The sequence below is a fragment of the Syngnathoides biaculeatus genome, chromosome 9 (assembly GCF_019802595.1).
Source record: "Syngnathoides biaculeatus isolate LvHL_M chromosome 9, ASM1980259v1, whole genome shotgun sequence".
Lineage (NCBI taxonomy): Eukaryota > Metazoa > Chordata > Actinopteri > Syngnathiformes > Syngnathidae > Syngnathoides > Syngnathoides biaculeatus.
Genome location: NC_084648.1, coordinates 12,396,264 through 12,413,562, shown reverse-complemented (window position 1 = coordinate 12,413,562; position 17,299 = coordinate 12,396,264). Strand labels below are relative to the sequence as shown.

At 38.8% G+C, this 17,299-nt stretch overlaps 1 long non-coding RNA gene across 1 annotated transcript in view; it reads left to right on the top strand.

Annotated features, from left to right (window-relative positions):
- LOC133505767 (uncharacterized) overlaps positions 1–17,299 on the top strand; it is a 76,949-nt gene that overhangs the window by 40,991 nt on the left and 18,659 nt on the right. Inside the window, exon 2 of the long non-coding RNA XR_009796333.1 lies at positions 12,932–13,044. This is a non-coding gene — a long non-coding RNA (uncharacterized LOC133505767). The remainder of the gene's footprint in view (positions 1–12,931; positions 13,045–17,299) is intronic.

Below are 17,299 nucleotides of genomic sequence, written 5' to 3'. Positions count from 1 at the left end.
TAAATACATTTGATCATATAAAATGAATTAGTATGAATAAAAGCTAGTCAGTAAGTACATTAAAAAAAGAAATAATGTTTTTACCAATAACTCTCTTGAAATATGTACACCCATTACAAAATAAAAACAAGTACAATAAAAAAAAATACAATGATAGAAAATTGAAAATAATAAATAAAAATATAATATTAAAAATAAATATATTATGGTGAATAAAACTTAAGCCCCTTAAAATATAGAAACAATCCATTTTATGAATTAACAAAGAGTTTACAGAAAAATTTAAGTTTCAAAATGAACACATTTGATAAAATAAATGAATATGAAGAAAAGCTAGTCATTAAGTACATCAAAAAAAATCACGCTTTTTTTACCCATAAGTCTCTTGAAATATATACACCTTTTACAAAATAAAAACAAGTACAATAAAAAATGGAATAACTGAAAATAATAAATAAAAATATAATGAAAAATAAATAGTAAATAGTAGTATATTGTAACTGTAAATAGTAAATAAAACATAACCCCCTTAAAAAATGAAAATATCAAAAGACGTGCGATAGAAACAATTTTATGAATTAACAAAGATAATTTATAGAAAAATTGAAGACTTTTTTTTGACAACGTGCGTTCATTGCATTGATTTGTGTTGCCACATCTCCATTTAGCATTCTTTTTGGCCACGTCTAATGTGGCAGAAGAAAGGCTGGTGTGTTCTCACGTAGCGCGGATGGGGTGGGGGCGAACAATACCACTGGGCTTTGCTCTCGCTTTACCTGTGCGCTCGCGGATGAGACTGAAAAGGCGGAAAAAAATTAAGGGCGGAAAATCATTATTCTCCGAATGAGACGTCTCGGGTTTGATCAGAGCGTGAATCAAAGCCCATCTCATAGACTACTTAAACATTCACTTTTAAAATTCCAACCTGATTGTACTTTTTATGGAAATTTCTCACCATCCGTGGCTGCATCCTTTCCTGTCTCCAGGTCCTCGCGCATCCCTGTAGATATCCCACTCTGCCCTTCATTAGAATTCTCTAACATGGGAGAAATGAGAGGAAGATGTAAATTCAGTCGAAAAGAAAAAAAAGCTTTTAGATCTTTCTCGCCTTTCTTTTTTCCCCCTATTCTCTAACAGGGGAAAAGACACAAAAGGAAAAAAAAAAAAACACGGGTGTACGGCGTCGTTGAGTCGAGGCTGACACCGGGGCGCAAGACTGAGAATTTCATTAAGAGCGCATCTTCTATAACTTTTTTTTTTTTTTTTCTCATTGTTGGTCTCAAAAAAGTCAAAAAAGAAGAGGATGAACCTCCACCATGGCTCAATAATATTGAATTAATTGCACCTAATTGGATGTCATTTATACCGATAGTCACCACCATTTTCTGAAATGATCTCTTCATTACCCATTTCGAGGTTTAACAGTACATGTGCAGTGGTACCTCGAAGTCTTCCGAGATAACTTTTCTTGTCGTGAGTTGCGAGCAAACATTTGAGTCACAAGTGCTAAACTTCACAACAAGCATCAGATATTTATTACAATTCCCACTTTGAGTTTCAGTTTAAATAAAAATAAAAACTACTTGTTAGCTTAATCCTAATTCACAGTGCAAATTTCCATAGACGGGCTAACAAAACTAGCAATGCTGTGGTTATAGCCACATAGCAATACATGTACACGGACAAAGAAGTAGTCACCGACATATTTTTTTGTCCTCTGCAAATGACTTGAATGAAACTTTTCATGTACTATGTATGTTTGTGTTGTACTGCCTCCAGTGGCGACGGCGCAAACACCAGAACGAGCAGTCAATGGGTATTAAAGCATGAAATTACGATGCACAAATGACTTATTTTTTGCATTCTCTTTAATTATATTACTACTGTGTGTTTTTGTAAATTACAACACTATAAAAGCTCTATTTTTCAAAATCACACAAAATATCGCAGTTCGAATCGACAACTAAGATTCCGAAGAATCTCACCAAAACTTTAGTTCATCACATGACATGACATGATTGATTGTTTTGCTTTTTCTTTGCCTTTTTAGTTTTTTTTTTTTGAAAGTTACACAAAATGTTTACCACTTTAACCCCTAACGATAACACAATTTTGGGTCTCACATAATGTTATGCAGTCACTGTGATTTGACTGGTGCGATCGCGCCATCGCACTCTCAAATTCTGCACAGTCGAGCGCATAAAATCACACGCGTAAAATTTGTTACGAGTAGAAATACATAGACATTCTCAGCGCAAACCAGTCCAGTGCAGTGAACCACTGCCTGACTTTTTTTTATTTTTTTTAAACACGGAAGCGGTCTCCTGCTAATTTACCTGACTCCGCCCGCCTTCGCTCTTAAAGGGGTACACTCATAATTACAAACCCACCCACACAGTCTGAGCAACGTAGAGCAAAGGGAGTTAAACATGCTACTTGTGTTTACTCTTGATAATAATGGTAAAAAAAAAAAAAAAAAAAAGTACTGTTTTAATGAATGTCGGGGTATGTGAATAATAGAAGAAAAAGTGGCTAAACTGGACAAAATTTTCTCTTTTTTTGAGTAAAAAAGGTCTGGTCAGAAGCCAGAGTAGAAAGTACAGGATGAGATGGTGCATAATGTTAAAATTTCCCCTTACGCCTGATCGAGGATGAAAGCACAGACAATACAGAGCATAAATAGCTAATTCTGTATTTTAAATATAAGCAACATAACATTAACCTTAAAACTGTTCGGGAGCATCATTCAGCTTTCAACATGCATTGCTAGATATTCTGCAAGCAATAATTCAGTTTTACACTGAGAAAAATAGACGGGCATATCATTGTGGGTTCAAAAAAAAGGAAACAAAGTTGCAAGCGACCTTTCAAATTTATATTTTATTGTTGGCTTGGTTTAGTTAGCAATGTATTTTTTTGGTTCATTGACATTTTCATTGTAAGTTTGCAATTTTAAGGTCTTGAGATTCCATCCCTAATCACACTCGCTACTTTATCTGCGGGCGTGACTGACCACACCCATACATTTTTCAAATGTGAGTGACTGTTTATGGACAGGTTTTTTTTGTGAGACGTGCAAATTCTAACCTCAGCTCAGTGAGCATCGGCGAGTGAAACACGTTAACCTATTTGCCAATTTACAGCTTAAATATGTACAAGAATACATGCATTAATTTACATGAATTAATAGAATTTTTTTGGCTAAATTCCATTCAAAAGCATGCAGGTGTTCTTTTCAGACTTTCATTCAGAAATACTGTAATGTGAGAATTTAGTATGGTTTTGTACTTTTTGTGTGTATAATGTAAAATTAGTAATTGGAGAAATATATGCTTTCTAAAGTTGTAATTAGAAAACTAAAAATATATTTAAATGGGGAGTTTGACATATCAGGATTTAGCCAGATTGTTTTTGTTTTTTTTCCCTCTCGTGGAAAGTTATATGTAATGAGAATGAGATGACTTCCAACATGCCAAACATCAGGATGCCAGCCGCCATCCCCACCGGAGCACACGTGCGATCCCGCTCCCCGAAGGCGAAGGCGAGCAAAAGCGTCCCGACGCCAAAAACGTCGCAAAAGAGCAAAGCTTTCAAGTTACTTGGCACAAGCGGTGGCGCGATGAAAACGTCAGCTGTAATAAGTCTTGACCGAGCCGTCAAACGGCAGCCAAGCAGAATTTCGGCTCATTAGCAAGAAGCTGCCGCGCGCCGGCACCCCGATGCTAATCAGCCTCCCAGAGACCTTTAGAACGCATCCAGCAGCACCTCCTCAGCCCCGTCGCTTTTATCAAAGACGTACATGTCGGGGAGGTGGGGGGGGGGTGGAGGAAAGCGCGTTCTTCGGCCCGCACGTCCAAATGCAATGCAAAGTTTTCAGCGCATGAAAGGCGAGCTGTAGGATGATTTCACGGCGATCCCCGCCGAGGATGAAGGAGCGGAGAACGGGCAACAAAAACATCAAAAGCACCGCGGAGAAGCCAGCAAGGAAACCCGAGAGGGGCCCTGAAATATTTAGCGGGACGGCCCAACAGGTGGTCAACCGTGCAACACCAAGCTAGGCTAGCATTAGCATAAACAGAATGGAATGACTAGGAAATATTCCCTCATTATAAGAAGTCTTCTATAATGTTTGACTTAGGATTGTTTAAGCACGAGTGTGTATAGTTGATACAAAAGTAACTTTACAGTTTAGTGGTTTTGTATAAACTTTAAAACAAACCTGAGAAGTTAGTAAAATGACGTTTTGAACAGACATTTGCAGGAAAAGTAACAAGATTTTAGTGGAGTGTCTGAAGTTTGAAACAAAAAAATAAATTAAAAAATCATTAGCTTTTTTTGAAAAATAAAATCTACACAATTTTTGTTTCATACAAAATTGAATAATCAAAATTGTTTTTGCATAGGAAATTTCAAACAAAAATCTGAAATTATTAGTTGGATTGTTTATGAAATTCCATTAAATGACGATTTTGTGAGCAATACAGTGTGCCCTTTGCCCATTTGCGGTTTACCGTTTGCGGCCCCGTACATTTGTGTTTTTTTAATTTTTTTTTTTTTTATGTACCATATTTTCACGATGGTAGAGGTTTTAAATTATCTTCTAAATAGACGAGTCGCCACATTAAACCTGGTAGCTTACAATTTGGTACAATTTGTGCACACCGAGTTCCAACATTTTCAAATGTTGTGTGACTTATCCAACAAAGTACACTTCAACACACGGGTTACACTGTTAGCATGCATGCTAGCACAAGTTTTAGTTTGTTTAGTACACCTCCTTAGTGCCGCAAAGCATGCTGGGAGAGTGTAAATAGCATATAAAGTGTTTGTTTTATTTGCTAGCTATGCTATTCTGTTTTGAAATTTCTAAAGTGTTGTGGGGGGGGGTGTTCTGAACAAAGAGCACAACAAAAACAAGTTTTCTTGTTTTGCTGATCAAGTTTCTGATTAGTTTATTAATGCTCAAACATCCATCCATTTTCTTTGCCGCTTATCCTCACAAGAGTCGCGGGAGTGCTGGAGCCTATCCTGGCTATCAATGGGCAGGAGGTGGGGTACGGCCCGAACTGGTAGCCAGCCAAACACAGCACACATGGTGGCAAACAACATTCGCAGTCACAATCACACCTAGGGGCAATTTAGAGTGTCCAATTAACGTGGCATATTTTGGGGATTTTGGAGGAAACCGGAGAAAACCCACGCAGGCATGGGGAGAACATGCAAACTCCACACTGGTGGGGCTGGGATTTGAACCCTGGCCCTCACAACTGTGAGGCCAACGCTCTAACCAGTTGCGAAACCATTGCGCCCGCTCAGACAATCCACTGTAAACCTTAAAATAAGTCCAAGAAATACATTATTGCCAAATACTGACCTTAAATAGAAGTGTAGGCCCTTTTGACTTTTTCTATGAATTCCTACTCAATTCTTAAAATTAAGATTAAAAAAGATATCTAAGATCAAATTGTTAAATTTGTCTGTATATACAGTATCTGCAATATAAGACAAAAAGTTCAACATTCAATGTTTTTTAATAATAGTTTTTTTAATGTCGCGACCCTTGTGGGGAGACGGATAAACTACGCACACACTGACACGTACGTTGGGGAACACACAACAACGCTCACAATCCGCCATGACACAGATAGTTGTGACGCTGGTGCGCGTTCACGCCAACCTAGTTGAGGAACTTTCTCAATTATTCATTAATATGAAATTGTGTTTGTCTCTAGTGGAACACAGCGATATTTTTTTTCCTCCTCTCGTGACGTTCAGGCATCGTCGGAGGGGCCCTCTGAGTGGCCACTGCCTCTCGATCACTCACAAGGGAGGGAAAAAATACAAAAAAAAAAAAAAAAAAACATAAAAAGAAACATCTTCCTGCTGATTGTTTGGAGGAACCCCGAATTGTCCTAATCTGGAGACCATTTGTAATACAGAAGACCAGGATGAATAATAAATTGCGTATGACTGAGTCAAAGGAATTTGCGAAAAGTAGACTTGATGAGGAAATGTTGTCTCTTCTCCTGGTTTGGGGGGAATGAAAATATTTCTATACGGGCACATTATGAAATCATGGTATGGATATTGACTGTTTCAGTGAATACCAACGCAGGATAAGGAAAATGTTGTTCAATAAAATAAGGCTGCTTACCGCAAAAGAATGCTGAATTTTACATTTTTCCCGATTGAGATTTTAAACTTGACTATTTCTTTCAGCCAGTAAATGCATCGATTTATACATTATTTTTGCAAGGTTTATTAAAACGGCCGAAGCACTTCGGATAGTCATCACATTTATTCAATAATGTTGTTGTTGTTAATGTGGTTTCTGAATAAATCAATTCTCATCGTGGATATAATCAGCAGAAGAGCATTGGCACGGTCACACATGGTCACCCCGACAACCTCAGTGTGTGTGTTTGCGTGTGTTTTGGTATTCCGGTCTTTGTGGGGCACCGGTTTGTTGAAACAGTCCTGTCATTGCACTGAAGTGACCAAAAACCATGAACGGAGGAGCTAGTCTGAAGGTATTTGTGACATTTTAAGCAACGGTTCATTCGTCAGCGTATGTACTGTTATATTCAACAGCTTAGAGGCGATAATTTACGCAGGCCTTAGGTTGCAGGGACCGTAAATCATGAATGCAGGAGCTACTCTGGAGGGGATTTGTGAAGTTTTTTTTTTCTTCCTTTTTTTGCACAGCAACGACCCATTTGACAGTATAGGTGTGCTTTTATACATTCTTGGTAAATGGATTGTATTTCTGTAGTGCTTTATCTACACTGTCACTATCACATTTTTCATGGGGAGAAAGTTTGTATCGCATACATCGTGGAGGTCTTTTCTGGGATAGTGGACCACAAATCATAAATGCAAAGAGGTACCCTGTTCCAAAGGGGTTTCTGAAGTTGAACCTTGATATGCTTCTTACGGAGCCACTCCTTGGTTTTCCTGGCTGTGTGCTTCGGGTCATTGTCGTGTTGAAAGACCCAGCCACGACCTATCTTCAATGCTCTGACTGAGGGAAAGAGGTTGTACCCCAAAATCTCACAATACATGGCCGCGGTCATCCTCTCCTTAATACAGTGCAGTCGTCCTGTCCCATGTGCAGAAAAGCACCCCCAATGCATGATGCTACCACCCCCATGCTTCACAGTAGGGATGGTGTTCTTGGGTTCCATTTTGGTCTCATCTGACCACAAAACCTTCTCCCATGACTCCTCTGTATCATCCAAATGGTCATTGGCAAACTTAAGACGGGCCTTGACATTTGCTGGTTTTAGTAGGGGAACCTTCCGTGCCATGCATGATTTCAAACCATGACGTCGTAGTGTATTACCAACAGCCACCTTGGAAACGGTGGTCCCAGCTCTTTTCAGGTCGTTGAGCAAGTCCTGTCATGTAGTCCTGGTCTGATTCCTCACCTTTCTAAGGATCACTGAGACCCCACGAGGTGATGTCTTGCACGGGGCTCCACTCCCATTGAGATTGACAGTCATGTTGAGCTTTTTCCATTTTCTAACGATTGCTCTAACAGTGGACCTTTTTTCACCAAAGTGCTTTGCAATTTCTCCGTAGCCCTTTCCAGTCGTGTGGAGTTGTACAATTTTGTCTCCTGTGTCTTTGGACAGCTTTTGGTCTTGGCCATGTTACAAGTTTGAGTCTTACTGATTTTATGGGGTGAACAGCTGTCTTTATGCAGCTAACGACCTCACACAGGTGCATCTGATTCAGAATAATACATGGAGTGGAGGTGGACTTTTAAAGGCGGACTAACAGGTCTTCAAGGGTCAGAATTCTAGCTGATAGACAGGTCATTTGCAGCTGTATCACACAAATAAATCGTTAAAAAAAACACACATTATGATTTCTGGATTTTTCTTTTTAGATTATCTCTCTCACAGTGGACATGCACCTACGATGAACATTTCACACCCCTCCATCATTTCTAAGTGGGAGAAGTTGCAATCCAGCAAGGTGTTCAAATACTTATTTTTTTCACTGTATTTTCACTTATTTCAAGCATTTAGAATCCCATCAGCATGTTTTTTTTTTCCCAATCTTTTCATGCGATGTTCAACCATTCCACTACTCCCTTAACAGGTCTATCTATGGTCTATGAATTAAAGATCAGAGACTCGTAAAAACTCTCATAAAACAACACGTAACCGAGGCAGGGGAGAAAATCCAATTCCAACTTCCTTTGTAATTGAAATTGAATAGGATCAGTTGTCCACATATGTTAATTAACACCGGGTTGCCAAGTGAAATTCAAACTTACCTGTAAGGCAGACACATTAAGGCAAATAAAAATACTTTTTTTTTTTGTGCTCGCTCAGTTGTTTTTCGACTCTGAGGTCTTAATTGCGTTGTCGTTTGTGTCTAATAATGGCCGGGGGGACATTTGGCTTTGCGGGGCTACAGAAGGGAAGTGGGGGTGATTACAAGAGAAAATTCATCAAGTATTTGCAAGACTTGCAGTTTGCTCTTCTAACCCCCATGAGGGATTTGTTCGTAATGGTGATGGTACAGAAACAAGACTTTCCATTTTATATATATATATTTTTTTTTCTTTTTTGAGTGTGTATCAGCAATGAAAATCGAATATCAAAATGTTAAGGATGACAATTAAAAAAATACTGTACAAGTTTTTGGGACCTTTTTGGAATTTCATCATGCCAAGTGAAACAGTCATTTGGGGCAGATTTTTTTATTATTTTTTTTTTCAAAAAAATCCATGGTGGGGGGGTGACAAGAGGTCACACCTATTATATTCGATCTCGAGAATAGGAAAGCCGTGGAAAAAAAAAATGGAGTAGCAGTTAGACAAACTCAAAAGTTGCAAGTTCGCCTTTGAGTGAGCCTTGAAAATGGTTTTCAAATGGTGGCTCTAAAGCAAAATGGCAGACTTTCTGTGCATTTTGAGGTGTTGCTCCTTGAAAATTTGTTCCACACCAGCTCATTTTGGGGACCCTCCTGATTTTCAACTTGCTCTAATAAAATCATTTTTGCGGTGCTGAATTTTTCAGAAAGTTCTATATTAGTGGGACACTTTTAAGGGGTCACACCCGGGAAAATTTATCAGACGTAAACTGCGCTGAGATGATCACATCAAAACACAACTTCGGACTTCCTGTGAATCACAGGTGGCCTGGGGGCCATATCTTGGCCCGCTGCATGATTTCATGTGGCCCGGGGAGGCAAATCATGTGTACTTTTGTTCAAATCTGTACCAAAATTTCAAATTTGCCATCACAAATGAGAATGTTGAGATATGACAAGGATTTTTGTTTTACCAAACAACAATAATTGGAAATACCCATTAACTTTGATTTCTGATTCCAAAACTGGTTCATGAATTTCATGTGTAAATATGATGAGGCGGTTAAAGATTTTTATGGTTTCACAGCCATAACGGCCCTTTGAGGGTAACCGCAAATCCAATGTGGCCCGCGACAAAAATGACTTTGACACCTCTGCTGTAAATGGACCTTTCCAATGGCGACCTTAAGCTCCGCCCCCTTAGCCATGTCCTACAGGCTTTCAAAATGGCGATTGAACATAACATGTTTGCAGTCGATCCTCTATCGGGTATTCCAGATAATATTGGGGTACGTTTTTAGCCAAATGCGTCCGACTTGTCCAAGAGAGTTCTACAGAGAGGTCTTAATTGTTTCACGCAAGAATATGTACACGGAATTAAGATTTTGGACGGAGCAGGACGCAATGTCAGAGTTACAGTGAAATGTTGGCGATCGACGCAAAAAAAGTTTGACGCCTCACAGACTTCATATTGAAATCCAAAAGGATCAAATAGTGGAGTCGTACTGCGCATGTAAAGCCGGCTGAGTACTTTTTACTTGGAAAGATCACGAGTAATATCATTGATACTTCTCCCTCACTTACCTTGGAACTTACACCCTTGTGTTTGTTGATATTGTCCACATTTAGTTGAACGTGCGCTCTTCCGCGAGCCTTAATCCATCGTAGACACTTCGTCAACTGTGTTTTAGGCTTTGGAAAATGAATCAAGCGGGCCCCTTGTAACCTAGCAGGAAGTCTTTCAGCAGAATTGCACGTTCCCCAAGCGCATCTCAGGACCATTTACTTTGTAACAATAACTTTTCCAAGCGCACGCTACTGACAACCAGCATTGCTTGTGGGACAATACGGCAAGAGGGGCGTGGCAAGGCAGGGGTTAAGACAATGCGGCTATCTGATTGGCTATTATTGTACGCTTGATTGACAGGTCGGAAAGGTCCATTGTACACCGTGGTTCTTGGGTGCTTTTTTTCTTTTTTCTTTTTTTTTTTTTTTTTTTGAGCTGTATGGATTATTTATTTTTCCAGAAGGATGAACACACATGCCAACGTCCATGTTTTTAGTCACCAAAAGCCATGAACAAAAAGTTCGCCACAACCTCATGTGCCCTTGGAAGCATCCCAAAATGATCTCTTCCAACCAAAATGGCTGACTTCCTGTGCTCTTTTTTATTTATTTTTTTTGGACACCTACTCATGCCAAACGAGCCTGCCAACTTTCACATTGCCAAGTCAACCGGTCTTCACAGGCAGACCTTTAAAAAAAAAAAAAAAAAATCAAATTTTTAGGTGCCACTAGGTGCCTCATTAACCCGCCATTTACACCAAGCATGAATGAACCTGCAAAATTTCATCTGGTTTGAAGTTAAGTAAGCGAGAGCCCTGAAAATGCGATTAATAAACCCCCGTGCGCTTATTTGTGTCAAAAGGTCCAGGGTCTCGCACCGGCGCCTGCATTCACATCAGGCGCTTGTTAACCTGCGCTCGAGTAACAAGGCCGTCGGTGACATCAGAGGTAGAACAGCGCCTTGACTGGAGAACCTCACCACCTCCATCCATGCTAATGATCCCAAAGCAGTGCGCATAATAATTAAAGCCACGATTTATAACCCGCTTCTCTCCCGCCGGGTGAAACGTGAGGTAGGGGGTGTGCGGTGGGGGGTGAGGGTGGGGGGGGCGTTGTTATTCGCCGTCGCGGTAGTAGCTAGAGGAGGTTCGGAGAACTTCAGAACGTCGACGGTCCATTATGTATCATTTCAAAACGCAGTGGCAAGTGCGCGGAAAAGAAAGTTTTCATTTTTAATGACGGCGTCATGAATTATTCCGTTTATGGTACACATACAAGCGGCCTCGTTCAAAGGTGGCTGCTCGATGAAAGGTGAGCGCAGGACTCGCGTGTGGAGAGCGAAGTCGCACCTGTTGAACTTTAATGACTTTATTTCAATAATTTTCCTCATATTATACACGATATATAATATATTTGTAGAGCGCCTTAATGAGGGTAATAATATCTCTCTCTTTGCCAGGCCCAATCGTGTGTACTTGTGTTCGTCTTTTTGGCGCATCCGAACGGGTTTTCTCATTCTGGGTCACGACACAAAAAAGACGATGAAGCCGATCAATGTGTTTGCCAAACTTTATAAAAACTTTTTAGACAGTAGATTCAGTTCAAGAATTGATTATTTTGAACATTTTACATTTTTCTACAAAGACTCTTTGTTCTACCTCCAGTTTGCGCTTAATAAAAAAAAAAATCTGATCGAAATAAATGCAATACATGGAGAATCGGAACCAAACTCTGCTGCGGATCGTGAAAAACCCCAGTCATGAACCCATAAAAGCTTATAGTTACCGAAAGATGCTACAAGATGACGTCAAAGGACTACTTTTGTCTAAATGAAGTTCCTCAACTCACTTCTAGCCTACAGTAGTTTTTTGGCACGGGGATGCCACAAGATGACGGTAAAAGAATACTTTGGTCTTAAGTGGCTGTAATCACTTGTAAACTTCAGTTAGTATTTGAAAATAACTTTAAAGCAGTTTTTACCGTCATTATTTTAACATCGTGCCTATCAGAGAAGTGAAAACAAATAACTAATTTTTGCTTTCTCACTCATTTTGAAACATGTTTAGCCCGTCATACAAGAGTTAAAAAAAATATCCACTATAATGCAAAAAATTAAATAGTCTTGATTGGTAGCCAGTTGTGCCACACTTAAATTAATACAAACACTAAAACAACAAAATATACATAAAATTTGTGCATGCTTGACATCCCATTTGTGCCTCACGCATCTTTTTTAACATTCTCACAACTGTAAAAAGAAGTCATACAAACATTTTTCACACTTCTATGAAATATGTTTAATAAAGACAAAATGAAGTTTTCACTTGAATATAAAAATGGCAACATTGTCAGTTTCAACGTCAATAATTACCTGAGAAGCTTGCTGTCCCATTTTATTTTTTTTTTAAAGAAACTTGTAATATGTTCAAAAAATAGTTGACAACTTTGGGGGTGGGGCAGGGCGTAATAAGGTAAATAGGACAAATATTAGGATCGCAAATGCAATTCACGCATCCCGTAACATTTTGTAGCATATATCTATTGCACTATATTATAAAAACTTTGATTGGGGAAAAAATATCTTTTAAATAAAAATGAATTAATCTAAATGTATTGCCCATGCAATTTCAATAAAAAATTGAACCTAAATAAAATTGAATGAATCAATGAATTTTGACCCTAAAAAGTTACATATTGTAGTGATAATAGTGATTCTTCCGCCTGGCACTAGAGGGGGGGGGCTGAGTGCCATAGATATGCAAGTCTGTGGTCTATAAAGTTTAAATGTGGTAAATAAGGAAACATTATTGTGAAAGTGGTTTGCCACACCCATATATATATATATATATATATATATATATATATATATATATATATATATATTTTTTTTTTTTTTCTTTTTACTTACTAAATGATCATGCAATTGTAAAAAGAAGTTAACCAGTACAAAATGCAAAAGCACCAAACGTGTATGATCAAGAGTAATTATTCAGTTGCTGTGTTTTTTTTTAACTTATTGATTATCTTCTTTTCTTGACAGCCTGTGGTGTGGATTTTGCTTTCTGGAATATTACCCCCCCCCCCCCCAAAAAAACCAAAGGCAGAAGAAAAGAAAAAAATCTTTTGATGCTCACCAAACTGAGGTCTCATTAGGTAAGTTGACTTCTTTGTCTTTCTCTCCGACTTTAGATATTTAAGATTATGGCTTATTTTTATTTTTTTTTTTGCAATGTTAATTATTGATCAAATGGGGAAAATATACCCCTTTCTACTAATCCTGCTAATTTTTCAAAATCTTTCTGTTTTCCTTTTCAGGATGGGATAATAGTTTCACATATGATGACCGAGTGACTTTTAGTCAAATTCCCTAACATTGATAACTAACACCAATTAAAAAAGAAAAATTGAATGATAGTAAATAAAATCTGCATATTTAAATATAATCTTCAGAGGATCCTGCTCCTGTCGTGCTGTTCCCTTGTTTCCCCGTTTAATTACAACATTGTTGCACATCCAGGGACTCGCTACGCCAAAAAAAAAAAAAGGAAGAACGAAAGAAAAAGCGGCGCCTTATAAACCAATAATGATTATCTTTAATACATGATTCATTAGTATGTCCTAAGGAGGCACTGTTTTTATTCCTAACAGGCTGACATGACGACTCACTGTGTGCACGTGTGACTGCTTTGGAGTCCAAAAACATCCCCCAACTTTTTTTTTTTAAATTTATTATTTTATTTTATTTTTTAAAAGAAAAGGGAGAAGATGAAGGGCGTCTTGCACCCTAATTGCTATCTATTATGTATGACAAGTCTCGTGTTTGTTATTCCGCCATTAATGAACGTGTTAAAAAGCGATGGGACATTTTGCACACAAGTTGGTGTAATACTCCCGTTTGGCCAACAGGTGCTGCTCCACACTTACAAAAACGGCCTCCCCCCCCAGCCTTGTCATAGCGTCTTATTTTTATCTGTGAAACATTTATTATAGTATGTTTAAAAAAGTTTTCCTAATTCTGCATCAATAATATATATACAATTTTCACTTTTTGGGAAAAAGGTAATTAAAGTATTGATTTGATGTGTTGAGCGTTAGGTGTGTACAATTATTTTTGAAGTTTATTAAGTGAAAGCCTGAGAAGGGTTGCGTCAGGAAGGGCATCCGGCGTAAAAATTGTGCCAAACATATATATGCGTTCATCTGAGATGACACGCTGTGGCGACCCCGAAAGGGACAAGCCGAAAGAAAACACACATTAAGTGAAAGTAAAAATAACTTATAATACATGACTTTAGAAATGAGAATACAGCCTGGCTGACTGGCAAATGTCACGTTGTCATGTTGAAATATTGTAGAAGAGCTGGATGCATAGTTATAGAACAATTTTAGTTTTGCTGTGATTTTTATTTTTTTTTTTTTTTTTTTTTTTTGCGGGGGGGCGGTGTATGAACCATCTATTTACTATACATCTTTTTTATACTTTATGGTTTTATAGTGTCGACTGTACATATATATATTTTTTCTTTTTTTTCCCCATACGGTTTGTTTATTTTTCTTCCAATGTATATAGTTTTTATGCCTTATTTTTGTTCATGACAATATTTGGGTTTTATTTATTATATTTTTGGGTGGTATGACTTTATAGTATTAGCCTTATTTATTTATATTTTTAACATGGTTTTAGCAACTTTCTATATAAAATATATATGTATAACTTTATATTTATTTCTACACTTTTATGTTACTAACCATATTATTTTTGTTTTTTACCCTGTTTTTTTTACATTTACTATATTTTAATTCTATTACAATATCTCTGTAAATCATATTTATTACACTATTTCAATTTTTCCTGTTAGTGCATCTTCTACATCATGACGTTCAACATGTTGAATGAACGTCAACTCCATACTTGAGAGCGCAGGGAAGTAGTGAACCATATTTGTGCTCCATTAAAGAAAAATACAAGTCTTGCATTGTTTACGCAAGGAGTTTAGTCGGATTTTTCGCAATTAATGTATCTCTTGTTTTGTCTGCGACGCTATTTGTTCACACGCTCGCGCTGTGATGTACTTGAGCATGTACGTGAGACCTTCATCCCTCCCTCGGGAGCTGCCCGGGCACATAAATAAACATACACAAATGAGATAATGAGGTAGCCCACAACACGGCCTCACTTGCTCTTTGATAGCGAAGTGCGGCGCTTCAGAGGATTCTAATAGGGCAGCTCCCTTCTTGTTCCTGCTCCTGCGCTGCCATCTGGTTCACGGAGTGGCGGTCGTCCCTCAAGGCCTGCAAATAATGACTTTCCGTATCCATCTACGCGCGCGTTGTGCTCCGGAGTTCCGGCAGCGGCGACTACGTGCCACGTTAGCGTCCCTAGCGTTTGGACGGTGGAGCGAGGCGCAGGTGGGGAGGAAAGACAAGAGGTGTATAGCCCTCACTGTGCAAGAGGCAGGAACAGGGACTGAGAAGAAAGGGGGTGGTATTAAGAGGCTACTTTGATTATGTGGACCAAAATACAAAAAAAAGTCACATACTCTACGATTGGAAAAACAAGACTCTCGACAAAGAGTCAGCAGGAACAGGAATTAAGTTGGTGTTTGGACTAATACTGAGACATGGTTGAGATCAAAGGCAAGGAATGTCACAGGAATTAGGACTGTGAAAGAAAAAAAAACGGGAAGGAAGGAAGAGAATCACTGCTGTTGCATCATTTGCTGAAAGATGGAATTCATACAGCGCAGTGATGAATGAATGACCAGTGACAATAATCATACATCTGGACTTTTTGAATAGAACAAGCAAGTCAGCAGGAATAGGAATTGGGCTTTTGTTTTTACTGCGAAGTAAGGCACAAGTGGGGATGAAAGGCAGACCGATATAGCCTATTGACGGTTGCAGGAACAACGATGGTAAAGGATAAAGAAGGGAGGCTGATTCTTGTTCCTGTTCCTGCCTCTGTTCCATTTGTTGCTAGGCATAATTATGATTAGGCACAGTAACATGCTGAACGACAAAAATCATCCCTCAATCAACAGATGCTTTGACTGTCAGACTAGGGACAAATGGTCATGTGCACTTCAACAGAGTCAGCTGGAAGACGAGTTCTGTCGGTATTTGGTCCGCAGTGCAACGCGCAGGTGGGGATGAAAAGCAGTAACGTATAGCCACAGGATATCGCAGGAACAAAAGTGAGAAGGAAGGAGGAAAGACAAAGGAGCACCGTTGTTATTCCTGCTCCTGCACAACTTGTTGCTGGACAAAATTCAGAGAGTACAGTCATTTGTACCCCGTGACAAAAATCCCCCATCAATCCTACGCACTATGGTCTTTGAATAACAAGCTAGGGGTGGAGATTTAACAGGAACAGGAATACAGTTGATCTTTGGAGCATTAAGTGAGGCATATTGCACGGAAGGGGGTTAAGAAGTGACAGGAACAAGGACTGGGATAGAATTTAGGTATAGCGTTGATTATAATTAAGATCAGATTTTTGTTCCTAATCCTGTGCACTTGTTGGAAGACAGAATTGACAAAAATATATACATATATATGTTATATATTAGTCATGCCCACTTGGCTGTTTGACTGTCAAGCTAGGGGCAGATGGTGATATGCCCTTGTGCAGTGATTCATCAGGAATACTGTTGGTGAAGCATGAGGTGAAACCCTTATAGTGTGCTGAAGGAACAAGAACTGAGACAGAACTAAACACAGCTTGACCTGCCACCAAGCTCAGATTCTAAAGCATGTTATCTTTCTGGATCTGTAGGACACAAAGCCTGTGTCTGTCTTGAGCAGTATCATGGCTGGACATTGTAATGTGTCCACTTGCTTATAGTTGTTTGAACAGATGAACGTGGCACTTTCAGGCATATGGAAATTGCACCCAAGGATGAATCCGACTTGTGCTCGTCCACCATTTTCTGCTGATTTCTTTTGACTTTCCCATGATGTTACACAAAGAAGAATCGTGTTTCAAGTATGTCTTGTTCCTGCTCCTGCATCCTGTCATCTTTTCCCAGTGACAAAAATATCATAGTCACAATAATTACATGAACGAGGACTGATGAAGAAGTAAAATGCAGCTTAGACTATCAGCAAGCTCAGACAGGGTCAGCAGGAAAAATAATTCAGTTGCTTGCATGAGGAAAAGCAAAATAAAACTCGTGTTTTTTGCTCTTTTGTCTGGAGAGTCTCCAGGTAATTCAAACATTACAGGAATCACAGCAAAAACATTAAATTATTATTATTTTGGCTTATCTCATTTTGTTGTGTTTGAGGCGAACTTGAATGCACTACCACTACTCTGCATTAACTATAAAACACATCTGTGGTAGAACGCCGTGGAAGGTTGTTGTGGAGTAACACGGAACAGCGTAATACATAACTCCATCGCGTCGTT